Source organism: Lygodium microphyllum, chromosome 27 (genome assembly GCF_053477565.2).
Source record: "Lygodium microphyllum isolate KBCC chromosome 27, Lygodium_microphyllum_v1.1.10, whole genome shotgun sequence".
NCBI lineage: Eukaryota > Viridiplantae > Streptophyta > Polypodiopsida > Schizaeales > Lygodiaceae > Lygodium > Lygodium microphyllum.
This window is the reverse complement of record NC_141161.1, coordinates 88798359-88816911: the sequence shown is the minus strand read 5'-3', so window position 1 is coordinate 88816911 and position 18553 is coordinate 88798359.

The window sequence follows — 18553 nt, the reverse complement described above, 5'->3', positions numbered from 1 at the left end:
CTTGTGGAACTAGCAAATGGTCGTAAGGTCTCTTGTACCAGGCAAACTGCTAAGGTAAAATTCCTACTGGGTGGGAAGCTGACTTCAGTGAGATTCAGGATAATGAACCTAGGTGTTCACGAATGTTTACTTGGAATGGATTGGCTAATACCCAATGATGCTCACATCCACTATGGAAAGGGACAAGTCTCCTTCCGAAATTCTGAAGGGGAACTAGTTACAACTCAAGGTGAGGCTCGTAAGCCAAAAATTCACCTCGCAAAAGCAACACTGATAATAAAAGGAGTTAGAAAGGGTCTACTTGTCTATTTGCTTAAACTGAAAAAGCTAGATCAGAATCAAGAATCTGGGGAAGAACCTTCATGGTTAAAGGAATACGCAGACATATTTCCTGAAGAGCTGACAAAGCTTCCTCCTCAAAGGGAAGTTGACCACAAAAACAAGCTGGCGCCAGGAGCTGCTCCAGCCGCAAAGAGACCGTATAGGATGTCCATCCCAAAAGCTATTGAACTGAAAGAGCAACTCAAGCAACTGTTAGACGAAGGCTCCATCCGTCCTAGCAGTTTGCCATGGGGAGCTCCAGTACTATTCCAAAGGAAGAAAGATGGAACGCTTCGGCTATGCATTGACTATCAGAGGGTTGAAGCAATCAACCATTAAAAACAAATACCCCATTCCAAGAATAGATGAATTACTTGATCATCTTCAAGGTGCGAAGATCTTCTCTAAGATAGATCTCAGATCAAGATATTATCAGATAAGGATCAAGAAAGAAGATATCCCGCAGACTGCATTCAGCACAAGGTATGGACACTTTAATTCCTAGTGATGTCATTCGGGCTGACAAATGCTCTTGCTACCTTCAACAAGTTAATGCAGGATATCTTTAGGCCCTATCTTGATGACTTCGTACTCGTCTTCTTTCACAATACCCTAGTCTACTCTAAATAGGAAAAAGATCATGAACCCCAGCTTTGCATTGTTCTTGAAACAATGAGAGCACACAAGCTTTATGCCAAGAGGAAGTGTGTATTCTTCAAGCGACAGATTGAATATCTAGGATTCATTGTATCAGTGGTAGGAATTTCAGTGGACCCAGTGAAGGTCAAAGATGTTCTAGAATGGCCAACACCAACTTCTATCAAAGAAATACGTAGCTTTATTGGATTGATAGGATGGTACAGGATCTTCATCAAAGATTATGCTTTGATTGCAGTGCCTCTGACTGATCTACTAAAGAAGCAAGTAGCAATTGTATGGTCACCTGCCGAATAGACCAACTTTGACAAGCTAAAGCAAAGCTTAGTATCAACACCCATCCTGAAACTTCTTGATCTTAGTAAGGAGTTTGAAGCGGTAACTGATGCTAGCACACTTGCCTTAGGATGTGTGTTTATGCAAGAAGGTCATCCCGTAGCATACTCTTCAAGGAAACTGAAGAGCCATGAAAGGAATTATGCTACCCATGATCTGGAGCTGTTGGCTGTCATCCCTGCTCTCAAACTTTGGAAACATTACTTGCTAGGTAACAAATTTTCCTTAGTGATGGACCACAAGAGTCTTAAATGGATCTTCACCCAGAATGAGCTCAACATGAGAGGCAACATCGATGGATCAAAGTGCTGGAAGAATATGACTTTGAAATCAAATACAGGCCTGGAAAAGAGAATGTAGTTGCTGATGCACTCAGTCGCAAGGCATTTCTAAACTCTCTTATTTTGCAAGATCCATCAACAGCAATATCTCTAGCCACAAAGGTATCAATGCCAAACAATCCAATTCTTGAGCTAGCTAGAGAAGAGCCATGTCATGACCCAGTCTATTAGAAATTGCTAAGGGAGATCCCCGTCAAGGATCAAGACCCGAAGCTAAAAACAAAGTATCGAGAATTCTCTGTTCTGCAAGCCAATCTCTCAAGAAGAAGATACTTTGGGAAGCCCATGACACCCCCTTCTCAAGGCATCCTGGCTATGCCAAGAGCCTTAATGCGATCAGGAAGAGCTATTATTGGAATAGGCTAAAAGGTGACGTTCTCAAATATGTCACGGAATGTTTGTCTTACCAATGCATTAAGGTAGAACATGTCAAAATGCCGGGGAAATTGAAACCACTTGACATTCCCCAACTAAAATGGGAATTCATTAGTATGGACTTTGTTGTTGGCCTACCCCAAGTTCAGGGAGGATACAACTCTATTATGGTTGTAGTAGATATGCTCGCCAAGGTTGCGCATTTCATCCTATCAAGACAAACTATAAAGCCTCAGACATTACAAGATTATTCATCAAGGAAATATTCAAATTGCATGGGTTACCGAGAAGAATCATTAATGATCATGACTCTCTCTTCACATTACACTTCTGGAGGGCTATCATCAAGGCTATTGGGACTCTACTATGTTTTAGTATAGCTTACCATCGCCAAACTGATGGTCAAACAGAACGAGTCAACCAAGTCATTGAAGATATGCTTAGGGCATACTGCTGTCGCGAACCCAAAAAGTGGATTCAATATTTGCCACTAGTTGAGTTTGCCTACAATGCTTCTTATCAACAAAGTATTCAGATGACCCCTTTTCAAGCATTGTATGGGCACGATTGTCGTACTCCTTTGAGCTTCTCGGATCCAACCTTGAGGGTAGAATCTTCAAGGAAAATGCTGGAAGACATGGATGATCAAATCAAGTCAATAAGACAGGACATTCAATCTGCTAAGGATAGACAGAAGGCTTACGCAGACTTGAAACGGCAAGACAAATCCTTCGTTGAAGGTGATATGGTCTTCCTCCGTGTACACCCTAAAAAGAGTTCATTCTCCTTGGGAGAATACAAGAAGCTAAGTCCAAGGTATGGTGGATCTTATAAGATCACTAAGTGCCTAGGACCTAATGCTTATAGACTATAGCTACCAGCAACCCTAAAGGTTCACAATGTATTCCACATTAGCCTATTGAAAAAGTATCTACCTAATCCGAATCATGTACTTGATGATCAACAAATTGTAATGCCTAAACAAGGAGTCCTTGAGCTATGGCCTGATAGAGTCCTAGATGTCAAGGAGATGCATTTGAGGCCAAGGACCTTGAGAGAATACCTCGTCCAGTGGAAAGATTATCTCGAAGAGGATGCCACCTGGATGATTGAAGATACTCTCTACCAACAACACCCCCAGGTCCTCTCGAGATAAGGACATCTCGATTCCTCTAAGGCAGAGAGGATGTGCCATCCCATAGGAACCCCCCCCTTTCTTTTTTATTTCAAGGAAAATTTTATCACCAGTTCAAATTTTTTTACTCCCCCCTCTCTCCCCGCCGACGACACTTCGGGGGGAGAGAGTGGGAGTGGTGGATGATGGGGAGGAAAGCATGCAACCTCTAGGTGGAGGGGAGGCCATGCGGCCTACCTCCTCCCCTCCCCTATATATAGGGGAGGCATCTCCCCTCCCCAGGAGGAAGGAGGAGGAACGTCATCGCCGTCGGCCTTCTGATAAGTCATCGTTGCAGGAGCTGGTAGAGTTGTTCCTGGAAAGCGGCAAGGGGTAGGAGGAGGCTAGATACGTCACCACCCTCCCCCCATCAGTTGCTGCACAAGGCACCGGGCCTCCGACTAGAGTTCACCCCCCTAAGGCTCTTAGCCGAAGCCACCCCACACCACCAAGACAACGGTACTGCACCATCCCCTGAGGGTCTTTTGAGCGTAGTCTTTTTCCCCCTGACCTGCTGCAACGACAGCTTTCGGTCCAGCGTGTACTCCGCTAACGGCTCGGTCCATTTCCCCCCCCTGAGTTAGCTGGTATTGACGGAGGCTACGGGGCCCCCTCCTAACGTCACTCCCCCTATTTACTAAAGGCTGTGGGACCCCCCCCCCCCAAGCCCTCCAAACTAGTCGCCTCCCTCCCTGGTTGCCATCCTGACTGGCCATGAGGAGAGAAGGAGAAGGAGAGGATAAGAAGGAGTGAGGAGAGAGAAGAAGGAGTGAGGGAAGAGAAGGGAAGAAGCGGGAAAGAAGGAGAAGGAGGGAAGAGAAAGAAGTAGGGAGAGAGAGAAGAGGAGGAAGAGGGAGAGAGAAGGAGAAGGAGAGGATAAGAAGGAGTGAGGAGAGGAAAAGGAGTGAGGAGAAAAAAGAAAAGAAGAGGGAGAGAGAAGGAGAAGGAGAGGGTAAGAAGGAGTGAGGAGAAAAAAGAAAAGAAGAGGGAGAGGGAAGGAGAAGGAGACGGTAAGAAGGAGTGAGGAGAGGAAAAGAAGGAGTGAGGAGAAAAAAGAAAAGAAGAGCGAGAGAGAAGGAGGAGAGGATAAGAAGGAGTGAGGAGAGGAAAAGGAGTGAGGAGAAAAAAGAAAAGAAAAGGGAGAGAAGGAGAAGGAGAGGATAAGAAGGAGTGAGGAGAGGAAAAGAAGGAGTGAGGAGAAAAAAAAAAGAAGAGGGAGAGAAGGAGAAGGAGAGAGGAAAAGAAGGTGTGGGAGAGAGAAGGAGTAGGAGAGAGGTAGAGGAAGAGGAAGTAGAGGGAGAGAAGTAGGAGAAGAGAAGGAGGAGGAAGAGAGATAGAGAAAGAGGAAGAAGAGGGAGAGAAGGAAGAGAGGAGAAGAAGGAGGGAAAGGAGAGAGGTAGAAGAAGAAGACGAAGAGGTAGAGGGAGAGAGGAGAGAAGTAGTAGAAGAAGGAGAAGAGGAAGGAGCAGAAGGAGAAAGAAGTGGGAGAAGGAGAAGAAGAGAGGGAGGAGAAGAAGAGAGAGAGAGAGAGAGAGAGAGAGAGAGTAGGAGATTAAGTGAAAAGAAGAAGAAGAGAGAGAGGGAGAAAGAAAGAAGTGAGAGTTGGTAACTGCAAGGAGCCACGCCCAAACCTCGGGGGGGGCGAGAGGGGGGGGGGGGGAGGGGTCACTCATAAATATATGTATATATAACGTGATTTCAAAATAAACACCATATTGGGGAATATGGGAATTTCCCATAAGTTTGGGACACATGGTCAAATCTTTAGATTTGTCATAACTTGAATACTATAACTCCAAATCGAGCGCTCTACAGCTCAATAGATTCCATTTTTCAAGCACTTTCCAATGATAGGTCACATCATATGGTTTTGAGAAACTTATGGGCATGTTATCCGGGTGCCACCTTTTTAGTATTCAAAAAATGAAAATTGGGAGATTCCCAAACTCACTAATATTGTGTTAATAAGGGGTTTTTAAAACACCATTTTTATACCTTTTTTATATACAGAAGGCTGTCATATAAAGGGGTTACTTACAGATTGAATAGAAAAGGGTTGTGTTTTATTCAAGAAAAATTTATAGATTAGGATATCTATAAATAGGCCATGAATGCACGTTATATAGAGGATATATGTAGCGAACCCCCCGAGGCCCAAACCACCCTCTCGGCGAAGGACCACCATCCAGCGGTCTTTTTTACCAAACAATGAAGGTCGGTGTAAGAGAACTCCAAGAAGGGGGATTCTTTAGGAGAGATACTCTACAACAATTGGTGCGTATACTGCAGCAGACTCAGCAACAACAAATCCAAATGTTACAACAAAACAAAAACAAAGGCAAGACAAAGACAAGATTGATTCCATAACTATCAAGGCCCTAGAGGAAGTTGGGCGTGAATTAAAACAATTTAATGGTCAAAATGTCTCTGTTTTTATTTGCTTTTATGTTGAGAAAATGCTCTTCTTTGGTGTACTGCAACATGCATGGAGTCGCTATTTTGCCATGCGAGAGGCTTTAAGAGGTGTTGTATTTGGTGTGAAAGCCACAACAAGATGACAAGAGGGAGTGTTCTGCCTTCTGTGAGGCTGAAGCATAGAATCTCGTCTTTTGGAAAGATGAAAAAACTCATGCAGCTGAAGTTGGTCTTCCAATGGAGCCAAATTTTGGCAATGGTGGAATGAAGAAAATATTAGAAGATTTAGCTGTAAACAATGCCTATGCAGCAATTGGTGCAGCTACCTATGGGCTGCAAATTGAGCCAATTAAATCAAATTTGAAAGCATGTAAAGCTAATGTGCAATCTAAAGTATGGATGGAGGCACTAGATCAAATGGAACGTGTAAAGCAGCTAAAGAAGATTTGGCTAATGCCAATTAATGCATTTGAGGAATAACTAGCTGGAAAGAATTGATAGATTATTTTTCCATCTTTGCACATTTGGTTGACGTCAATCATAAAGAAGTCTTGATTGAAGAAAAGAGAAGAAGAGAATATGAGCCAAGGCCTTCCTCTTCAGGCCCTTTGAAACGGGTAACTAGAAGAACACCTGAATAACCAAAGCTTGCTGAAAATATAATCCCAGATCAAGAGATGGAAGATGCGCCACAAACAAAGAAGACCAAAGAAAAGAAAAAAGGCAAGCAACCAAGCTACAAATTGCAGTCTGACATAGAATCTAGAACTGATCTCAAACGAGTCCTAGAAGAACAAATTCTAGGAAGCAAAATTGAATTCACCTTAGGCAAAATTCTTAGAATTGCCAAACGTGAATTTCATTATGTAATTATTAATATAATCAAAAGGAAAAGACAATATGTTGGTGATAAAGATGAAGAAACAATGCATGCTTTTTTACAAGTTCTTCAAGTTTTTGTGTAGGATGAAGAGAAGCTGACTCCATAAGGAATTCAACTTGAAGCAGTTAAAGAATTAATTACAGCAATTGAAGCTAAAGATAAAGAAAGCATGAATGCAAAAATTAAAGAAGTGAAAGCTGAAAATGTAATGGTCGATTGGTCCAAACCAATTGGGCAGCCCACCTCTCAAAAAGAAGTCCATCTACAACACATGCATAAGGAGGAAGAGGTTCATTTCATTCCAAGCAGTCACTACTCTCGCACGCATTGGAAAAGAATAACAATGGAGACAATCGTCAAAATTGGAGAAAAAGAAACACCATGTATTGCACTATTAGACAATGGCTCGGAGATAAACATCATGGCAAGGAGTCTCTATTAGAGTGGCGGATGGCCCATAGATGTTGATCCAAGTTGGAAAATGAGAGCTGCAAACAACTCTTGTGGAGAGTTATATGCTGCATGTCCTAATGTGTGGATAATTATTGGAGACATAAAAAACAATTTTTACTTTTTTGTACAAGACTCTTGTAGTTACCCTATCATTCTTGGGCAACCTTACATTTCTGAAGCCTGCTTGGAAACAAAAGCTCTTAACGATGGTTCTTCCTATGCTCGAATCCGAAGCAAGGATAATGAACGAGCTATCCAATTTCTTATTGTGTGTGTTAACCATCATCGAAATAGAGATCGACTTCATGATTATCATGTGCCTACTAATGCCCAGGAATTCAAGGGTTTTCAGGCTGCACTGATATAAAAGGAGGCTATGGCAATGCATCATGTAAAAAGATTGAACCTCCTTATGCTATAGAAACTATGTCTCTAGCAAATTTGTATGTATGTACAACCAATAGGATGGGTTGTTATAAGTCTCTTCCGGCCATGACTAAAGTTGAAAGAAAACATTTATGTCATGTAAAAAGGGAGTTGAAAACTTATGACAAGATGGCTAAAAATAAAGATATTTCGGGCATTTCTTTGGACTCATTACTATGAGAAACCTACTCCATGCCTAGTAAGTCTAGAAGCGGCAACAATCCGATCAGAGAATGTTTTTTTTTTTGCACCTTAAAAAAAAGAAGCAAGATGATATTTTGAACAATTCTTTTTTGAAGCTTTTCTAAAGCTTTATGAGGCATCTAACGATTATAAAAGGAGGAGGATTTTAAAAGGAGGAGGTGAATGAAGGTTAGCAGCAGTGGTGGCCGTAGAAGAAGATCAAGGTGACGATGAAAGCTTTGATGATGTGGAAGCGACAATGTTGGAGGGAGAACTCCAAAGCTGCAACAAGCAGAAGCCAAATAAGAGATGAAAGGAAACAACGAGGTGACACAATGGAAGGAGGAGGAGGGGGCGAGCTCTGAGGAAGAAATAGACGTAGTTGCAGTGACGAAACACAATAGAAAAGAAGGAAGGTAATGAACGAAGACCGAAGCTAACATCGACAACAAGGAAGGCAAGCGGACGGACGGTGAAGAACGTCCTGAGGAGACTGAGAACAAGAACCAAAGAACAACGAGAGGATGAAGAAGAAGAAGGATGAAAGAAGGAAGGCACGATTGATTTGCCTCTTTGACTCTCGTATTCATGAGATTGATGATGATGGAGGCTAGTCTTTGGCTGCTTTCTTGGAATCGAAGGTGCTAAGCTCCACAGACCAGTATTCGGATGATGAAGACATTGAGGTATATAAAAGGAAATCAAAATGGACTTGCACCAATATTGACAGAGGTGGAAAAACCATAGCACTAATGAGATTGTGCCAACTATTGAGAGTGGAAGCTTTGGCAAAAATACCCTGGGAAGTGTTGCACAATATCTTGAAGTTTCTTTTATCTGAGGATCTTGTAACCAGTGTCGTTGTTTGCCATCTCTCTCTCTCTCTCTCTCTCTCTATTTTTGTGAATGCATCACAAGCCGAGCTATACTAGATGCAGATTCATTGAATTGGTTTGCAAAGATCAAGAAAAGGCGACCGAAGCTACATCAAGATCCGACCGCTCAGGTTGACTTATTGCCTTGCTCACATGCCTTGAAGCATCGAAAATTTTGTCATTAAATTGCAATCTTCATTTGAGCACCCACACTTGGCTTTTCTGCAAAAGCTCAAGCAAAACATCGCTGCACCCTTACCTATTCAGAACTTCATGGCCACAAGTATTGCCTTTTCTCTCTATTGTGTCCCTTATGAGCTTCATCTTGGGGTTCTTAAATTCCATCTTGATTAAGCCCTTCCACTTGGCCTTTTGTTGCAATACTTAAAAGCTCAATTATTGTGCTCCTCTAGCATCATAAGGAAGCTTATCTCTTTCTTTATAATATTCTTGAGCTTAGCTTCATATCCATGATGTCATGTGCTTAAAGATTATGGATTCTTTATGTATTAACATCTTTAAATACCCATTTTTATGCTTAACCATGTCAATTTATCCTCTCTTGAAGGCAAGAATCTTTGAATTTTAAAAAGCAGCTTGAAAGAAGGACATGTGATCTCTCTGCCTTTACTATGCTCCCAATCAACAACAATTGAACATCTTCTTTATTATGTACAACAAGTATATATCCATGAATTTATCTTGAGTTCTCTTCATCTCGCTTAGCATCTCTGTGATGAGCATTATTCACAAAACCCCATGCGTATTATTCCGTGCGACATTGGTGAACCCGACATGAAAGATTCGCTTCTGATCGTTGAGATGTGAGACTCTTCAAATACTCCACCTTCTTCATCATCAAGTGCTTCTTCCTTTTCAACCGATGAGATGAAGACATTATTACAAACTCTTTCTTCAGTTAATATGATGTAGAATCAACATATGCAATTTTCTATGCAATAGCAACAACAATTGCATCAGCAATAATTGGATCAACAAAGAATGTTGCATAAGAACAAGAGCATACACATGGTGCAACCAAGGCAATCGAGATTGTGGTCAGTGAGCGCAAATTATTTGATGGACGGAATATTTCAGCCTATCTTAAAGCCTTTGAAATCCAAATGCACTTCTTTGGAGTTCCAACCAATTGGAGCAACTATTTCTTATGGCTTGTCATGCTTGCTTTGCGGGTTAGAGTGATCGATTTGTTTGTGTAAGACTCAAACTGGAATGTTTTCAAGAAAGTACTCAAAGACCAATATTTTTTGGAGGATTATGGTATTGCTACCATGGAAGACATTTAGAGAGTGGGTCTATCAGCCCAACAAAGGTCTTGTTGCTTCTGAGTTGCCTAGTAGATTCCATGTATTGCTAAGTATGATATATAGGTTGTTTAGACCAAAAGAAAATGTATGGGATGCATGCCTTATTGGTCGATTATCCAATGACCATTTGATCTAGGAGGAGCGATATTGCTGTAGGTTACTGTAGTAGTCAAGTTGGAGAAGAATTGAAGATCTTGAAAATTTTTCTATGCTAACAAGAATTTATGGTGCCTGAAACTTCTAGGATGGGCTTCTATACCTAAGGAAGAGGCCTACCAAGTTTGGTTGTCATCCGACTTGGTATGCGAAAGTTATAGGGACAAGAATGTCGATGTTTGGCCAAGATTGCATGCCATAAAAGACACTTGCAAGCTGTGTAGAAAATGTTAGGGTCTAAAATCTTTGAAATTTAGTTTTGAGTTCTTCATAAGAGTTGTAGATCAAAATCAAAGGCTACAACTTTGCAGAAAAAGCTCAACAATCGAAGTTACGAATCAAATGATATGGGCAATTTTCTACAAGGTGGTCATGTAGGATAGTGTTTCGAGCACAAAGAGATTGAATCTAAAGGATGTAAAGTATTGTATGCAACATATACTTTAACAGAGGTGGATAGGATTGACATGAGGATACCCGGAGCAGGGAAAAGGTTCAAATGTTTAAGAGAAGAGATATAGAAGAGTATGCAGTGGAGGACTCGACAAAAGAAAGACAAAGATGACAAGGTAGATGAAGATGCATCCTTTTCTTTGCCATGTAGCCTCAAGGCCTAGTGCTATTCACCTTGGCCACAACAATACATTTTCATCCCTTTGATGCTTTGGTGGAGATCATTAAGCCCCATATACCTTCCTTACTACTCAATGAAGCACCTAGGGTTGTTGCTTGACAAAGGCAAAGCCTACTTCTTCCTATTTCTTACTACTGGTAGTTGTGGTGCTGCCTGAGATTTGAGTATCATTGGGTTGGCTAGAGGCATGCATCATCCTCTCTCTTATCTAAGCCATGATTCTCTACCTCATAGGTAGACTACTAGAGAAAACTCTTGTTTGTAGGATAAGATATGATGTCTATACAATTGAAACAAAGGGGTTCTATGGAAACAACCTGTGTATAGAGACAATCCAAAGTTCTTTGAAGAGGGAAAATAGAACCACTGGTCAATTTAAAAAAAAGGTCTAGAATTGGCCATGCTGAGAGTTTGAGGTTTGATACATATATGTACTGCCTTAATAGAATTAACAAATGTACTAGTTTGTCTAGCCACCAAACAAATAAAAAAATTAACGATATTGATTGATATGTAAACTGCTTCACTTGTTGGCGCCAGAATCTGCAAGACTTGCCTAATGTTATTAGATAGAATTTGATGGGTGCTATAGGGAAATAAGTTGATAATGACAACGACAGATGTGAAGGTTACTAAAGGGGCTGATTGTGGATTACAACACAAAAAGGGACTGCAATTCAATGAATGTCATTGCTTTGAAAAGTGCCTTTACAACCATGGGTGTTGTCCCTAGCTCTACTTTGATGATAGGGTGTGGTGTAGAGGCCTTAATCCTAACCATACATGATATCATCATTATCAATGGTTTCTCTATACGATCCCAACTTTCATAGTTTTCTCTCTCTCTAGGCATGTGTGATCTATGAGCAGGGTCAATCGTTTATGGTATAAGCTGCAACCCCATATCTTAGCTTTGTACAAGAGGGTAGGAGTGACTAAGGTGTCAAACAACCATAATTTGGTGCAAGAAGGCTATTAAAATTGTACATGAACACACTGACTCTCAAGACCTCCAAGTGCTACATAACCTCTTGCTAGTCACTTTAGCTGCCCCCCTCAGTGAAAATATTGGGCCAAAGAAGGTGACTCCCATAACATCCGAGTTCCTATGCAGGAGATTCAGAGTCGTGAAGGTCGATGTCTAGCTAGGACTACATGCTGTAATGAATAGTTGCAGGTTGTGCAGAAACTTTTAGGGGCTGAAATCTTCAAAATTTGGTCCAAGTGTCTTCAAATAAGTTGTAGATCATGAGCAAGGCTACATTTTTGCTTTCTTCATATAAGCTTGGCAATTTGACTTATGGTTCAAAAGATACGAGCAATTTCCTGCAGGGTGGTCGTGTATGACAATTTTATGGATAGGATCAGACTGAATCTAATGGATGTAAAGTATTGCATGTGGCATATGCTTTGATAGAGACATTTGAGATTGACATGAGGTCTTGTAGCCCCCTCTCTTGCCAACCTATCACAAAAGTAGCTCCTATAGAAGAATCCACAACAAAGACAACTAGCTCGATGTAGACAATACAAGTCTCGAGACTAGGAAGACCATGAATTGAGAGAAAAGAGAAGCCCAAGTCAAGAACATGTAGGGCCTCAAAAATAGAGCTCAATGAATGGTCAGACAATAGAGGCAAGGTACCAACATCACTAAAGGCATTACAAGAGAATACCAAAGGTATAGTGATTTCGATTTTTGCTTAACAATACAATGCATTAATGGTAGTTACAAATGCAATATTAGCAGATCGAGCATATGACATGCAGGATGCAGAAAAACTGATGATGCAGAGGAAACTATGGAAGAGCTTGCAGATGATATAGAGATTTAGGATGAAAAAAGAGCTCGAAAAATTATGCAAAGTTTATGGATCTGGATGCTGCAGAGTTTGATGATGCAGATATGAAGACTAAAGATGTAGATGCTACAAATTTCAAAGGAATGAATGATACTGAGAAAGATAATGTGGATAATGTTAAGGGTAAACAGATAATAGAGAGACATTGATGCAAGTTACAGAGGATACCGTCGTTCGAGATGCAAAGAAAGATGACCTAAACAGATTAAGTAGGTTAATGATGTGGATCTTTGATCTTGGCATATTCCATGTGATATGAAAGTTATATAAATACGAAGGGGATGTCTTGCATGTATTTATGCCTTATTGGTTGACCATCTAGTGGATGTTTGACCTAGGAGGGCGATATGCTGTTGGAATCTCTAGTGGACAGACGCAGCTGAACTGAAGATGTCTAAATTTTTTTTAATTGGGAGAGGATTAATAGTGATCAACACATCCAAAATGGGATTTTATACCTTGGGAAGGGTCCTACAAAGTTTGTTTAACATCTGAGTTCGTATGCAGGAGATACAAAGTTGTGAAGGTCAATGTCTAGCTAGGACTACATGCTGTAATGAACAGTTGCAGGTTGCGTAAAAAATTTTAGGGGCTGAAATATTCAAAATTTAGTCTAAGTTTCTTTGGATAAGTTGTAGGTCACAAGAGAGGCTACATTTTTAATTTTTAAATTGACGATCTGAGTTATGATTCAAAAGATACGAGTCATTTTCTATAGGCTGGTCCTATAGGACAGTTTTCTGAACATGATTAGATTGAATCTAATGGATGTAAAGTATTACATGTGGCATATGATTTGATAGAGACATTTGATACTGGCATGAGGTTGTGTAACCCCCTCTCCTACCAACCTATCATAAAAGTGTTTATTGTAGAAGAATCTGCAACAAAGACAGCTAGCTTGATGTAGACAATATGAGTCCTGAGACACTACAAGGATTTGGGCCATTAGCGACGCCGATTAGCGACGGCGGATAGCGGCATCGCTATTGGCGTCACTATTGGCATCGCTAATAGCGTCGCTATTAGCGATGCAAATAGCGACGCCAAAAGCGACGGGCCGCAGGGAAAAAACGCGGCCGAAACCCGAGCGCGGTTTTCATTTCTTTTGCTTCGAGTTTTGAGAGCGAGAGCGAGGGAGAGAGCGACCGTTGTGAGAGAAGAAGAGGAAGAATACTTGCTGCCGCCGCCGTCGCCGCTGCCGCCGTTGTTCGCGAAGGAGAGGAGGAGCCTTCATCACAAAGAGAAGCTGCCCCACGCTCGCCATATCTCATTGGTGAGTCTTTCTCTCTCTTTCTTTTACTTGTTCAAGGTTTAAATCATTCTCTTTTGCTTGTTTAGGAGAGGAAATGAAAGAGAAAGAGAGGGAGAGGGAGAGAGAGGGAGAGAAAGAGAGGGAGAGGGAGAGGGAGAGGGAGAGGGAGAGAAAGAGAAAGAGTGGGAGAGTGCATTCTCTCTCTCCCTCTCCCTTTTGCTTGTTTAATGTTTAAATCACTTTCTTTTTTGCTTGTTTAGGAGAGGAAATGAGAGAGTAAGAGAGAAAGAGAGGGAGAGGGAGAGGGAGAGGGAGGGAGAGAAAGAGAAAGAGAGGGAGAGGGAGGGAGAGTGCATTCTCTCTCTCCCTCTCCCTTTTGCTTGTTTAATGTTTAAATCACTTTCTTTTTTGCTTTTTTAGGAGAGGAAATGAGAGAGAAAGAGAGGGAGAGAAAGAGAGGGAGAGGGAGGGGAAGGAAATGAGAGAGGGAGAGAAAGAAAAAGAGAGGGAGAGTGCATTGTCTCTCTCCCTCTCCCTTTTGTTTGTTTAATGTTTAAATCACTTTATTTTTTGCTTGTTTAGGAAATGAGAGAGAAAGAGAGAAAGAGAGAAAGAGAGATAGAGAGGGAGAGAAAGAGAAAGAGAAAGAGAAAGAGAGGGAGAGGGAGAGGGAGGGGAAGGAAATGAGAGAGGGAGAGAAAGAGAAAGAGAGGGAGAGGGAGAGGGAGAGAAAGAGAAAGAGAAAGAGAGGGAGAGTGCATTCTCTCTCTCCCTCTCCCTTTTGCTTGTTTAATGTTTAAATCACTTTCTTTTTTGCTTGTTTAGGAGAGAAAACGAGAGAGTAAGAGAGAAAGAGAGGGAGAGGGAGAGGGAGAGGGAGAGGGAGAGGGAGAGAAAGAGAAAGAGAAAGAGAAAGAGAGGGAGAGGGAGAGGGAGGGGGAGGAAATGAGAGAGGGAGAGAAAGAGAAAGAGAGGGAGAAGGAGGGAGAGTGCATTCTCTCTCTCCCTCTCCCTTTTTCTTGTTTAATGTTTAAATCACTTTATTTTTTGCTTGTTTAGGAGAGGAAATGAGAGAGAAAGAGAGGGAGAGGGAGAGGGAGAGGGAGGGGAAGGAAATGAGAGAGGGATAGAAAGAGAAAGAGAGGGAGAGTGCATTGTCTCTCTCCCTCTCCCTTTTGCTTGGAGGATGTTTAAATCACTTTATTTTTTGCTTATTTAGGAAATGAGAGAGAAAGAGAGATAGAGAGGGAGAGGGAGAAAAAGAGAAAGAGAGGGACAGGGACAGGGAGGGGAAGGAAATGAGAGAGGGAGAGAAAGAGAACGAGAGGGAGAGGGTGAGGGTGAGAGAGAGAGTGTGTGCATTCTCTCTCTCTCACGACGGGTTTGGTTGTTTGTTGTTTGAATCACTTTCTTTTTTGCTTGTTTAGGAGAGGAAATGAGAGAGAAAGAGAGAAAGAGAGAAAGAGAGGGAGAGGGAGAGAGAGGGAGAGAAAGAGAGGGAGAGGGAGGGGAAGGAAATTTAAGATAATAGACTTATCGATAATGGTATGCAATGTGCTTTGCCATGGGCCACGTACATTGGTGACTCTTTAAGATGGCTTAAAAATTGTCAATTCCTTCATAATGTCCAAGTACGGGATCTAATTGTGATATGCATAATTCATTGTTTTTGTATTAACTTTATAGGCATAACAAATTAGAAATCATGCCAACTAGTCAACGGAAGGACTAAAAGAAAATGATACCCTAGCTAATGGTCATTATGGTACTTCATCAAAATGAACCCAAAAGTATTGTTATAGAAGAAGAAACCCTTAAATTGAGTATAGGATATTTTCTCTCAGGTCTTATGACTATGACTAGAATTGATTGAAATAAATTTTATTACTATAGTTATTAAATTTCATAGATGGCGTGCATTAATTTTAATACGTGATCCTAGGACAAAAAAACCACATTTCTAAGATGATTTTTGTTGAGACTGATTTATTATTAGACTAAGAGATCCTCAATGATGCTCAAAATGGATTACTTATACTCAAAGCCGAGATATAACAAATAATTATCTACCGGGACAAACAAATCCTTGAGCATGATACAAGGCCGAGATATAACATCGAAAAATCTCTCAACTACTATATACAATGCAAGATTTATGGTCAACTTGCAACTTGACGTACATCTCCATAAAGCTATCCATTTAAGCCTCGTTTGTTGTAATGTAGATAAGATGGAAAACGAAGAAGGTCTTATTGTTCAAGACCGCGAGACGTATCTTAATCACTGTGTCCCATGTCCTTGCTCTCAATGCAAGTTGGCAATTAGACGAAAACGCCGATTGTCTATAGAACACGTACCATGATTTGGCAAGTTTCAATCTGAGATCATTGATCAGGCGATTGCAGATTTTCAGTAAACGGTAATTTGAACTTAATATTAATCGTGCATTGTACTCTCAAGCTAATTGAAAACCATACACAATAAGATTGGGTCTTGTTGGCAAATTTTCTATCCAGGGGGGTGATGTCTCGACCCAAGGGGGAGTGCACCCTTTGCGGCCAATTAGAAGAGTTCGTGGACGTGCGATGGATGGATTGCAGGAGCCAATTGACCACTCGCAAGGCCCATCCATACCGTCAATGCCAGAGGAGATAGACAACCTTCCCGACCTACCTACAATCTTGGAGCCTGAGATGGAGGCAATGATCGATGCATTGATTCCCATGGATGTTGAGACATCTGACCCGCTTAGAGAGGAAGCATCCATACCATTATATGATGGGTGCCGAGTATCTCGGTTGAAGACATTGCTTGCACTCTTAAGTGTGCAAGCAAAATACGGTTGGAGCGATACGAGTGTGACTGAGTTATTCAGGTACCTTGCATATAGGCTTCATTGATTTTTTTTTAACAGTATTATTGCAAATATTTGTGTTTTTTCAAGGTGTTTTATGATTTTTTTCAAGTTATTGGACCCACTTACAGGTCAACCACTTGTTGGATCCCATGCATATTTTCAAGAATGTGGGCAGCTTGCTATGGGACCACATCACAGGAAAGAGAGACACTATAGGGTCACGAATGGATTTAAAGGAGGTAGGTAAGATGGAGGCGCTTTGGCCGCAGTCGAGTGCTGAAGGGGGAGTGCAGCTTCCTCGTGCTCCCTGGGTTTTGTCTACCAAAGAAGAGCACATTGTGAAGCAAGTAATCAAGTCTATCCACACACCGACGGGTATGATGCGTTCTCTCAGGTCCGCATTTTCTAAAGATGACCAAATGTCTAGGCTAAAATCCCATGATTGGCATAAGATATGTCAGGTTTGTGAACAGAATGGATTTTAATTAGCGTGGACATTTTGCAATTTGAAAAGTGGCCATTATTCATAATGCTTTCTCACTTATGGCAGTTTGTCCTACCGATCGCGATCGCAGGACGATGATAGGCTGACTGGAGATGTGGTGGTTGGAAATGGGGTAGAAAAAAGAATGGATACCTCAATGGAAGAGAAGGTGAATCGCTTTTGTATGTTGCACCATGCCTCCATGGAGACGTGGCTCGCCAAGTACCAGATTGCAAGGCAAGATCGTGAGGAAGCGCGAGCTGAATTCCGACGCAGTACACATCACCGACCGATTCGATATCCCGAAGGCATGGAGGAGATGCCACGGTTTATGTCAACACGATGGTTGCATGGAGCCTTGACCGCAGCATCCAGCGAAGGGACAAAGGTCTCAATGGAGGAGTGGGAGTTCTCGAGGGGATGTAGTCCAAAGGTAATGAGGGGTTTAGAATGTGTCGTATCTAAATTTGCTTGCTACATCTAATTTGAGTGTTTCAATGTACAGTACAAAATATATAGTGCAGCGTGGTCGCACGGACAGCATTTTCGAGTAGAGCGTATTGACAAAATGTGCTCCACAATGGATTGTGGTGTCATGGCAAGGTTTGAGCAAGAGAGCCGGCGACGAGCAATGGATCCGAACACGGTTGTGGATGAGATGGAGTATTTTGGGAACTTGCAAAGTATTATTACGGTGGATTACCATAGCTTCTCCATGATACTATTCGATGTGCAGTGGTTCAAAGTGGTACTTGGAGGAGCTGGAGCAACAATTCGACGAGGTCCATCTGGATTTCTCGAAATAGATTTCGAAAAAAAATGGACGGATTTGCGCGACACCTTTATGTTGCCGGCCCATTGTGAACAGGTGCAAATAGTCATTTGCTTGCTAATTATAATACGACATGGTTTATGTCACAATGGTTTGAACTCGCTTTGTAAGTGTTTGTGAACATGTAATCTTCTATCCAAACCCCCGACAACCTCGATGGTGGTATGTTATACCTTCAACTCCTCGAGGTGCGAGAGTATATGATCAAAGCGATGTTCCAGGCATAGATGAAGAAAATATGCAAATAGAGGGGTCGATATTACAAGGGGTGGAGGCCACCGCAAGCTTGGAGCCCACATCGGCTAACAATGATGGAAATACAGAAGTCGTAGAATTTTTTGAGAACGAGACAGACTCGTTCTTTTGTGGTGACATGTCTATCGACCTTCCAGTGTATGGAGAGTTGTGTCAGGAGATTAACATGGGACCATAGAATAGTTCATTCTTGGAGAATTGTATTACTCAATTCGTTGTTTAGATCTTCCATAAAGGTAGATAAGATATGCATTTTAAGAGGGATTTTTCAAAAATGATTTATATTACTGTGCTTTGTATAGTTTAAATTGATTATTCTAACATCATTTTTAATCTGTGCAGATGACATTTTCAGGATGAGTCGAGGGATGAGCGATGAGGAGTTTCAGGACATGATGGCACGCATGTCTCTAGATCAGCTCGCAAGATTCAGAGAGATGGCAGACCAGGA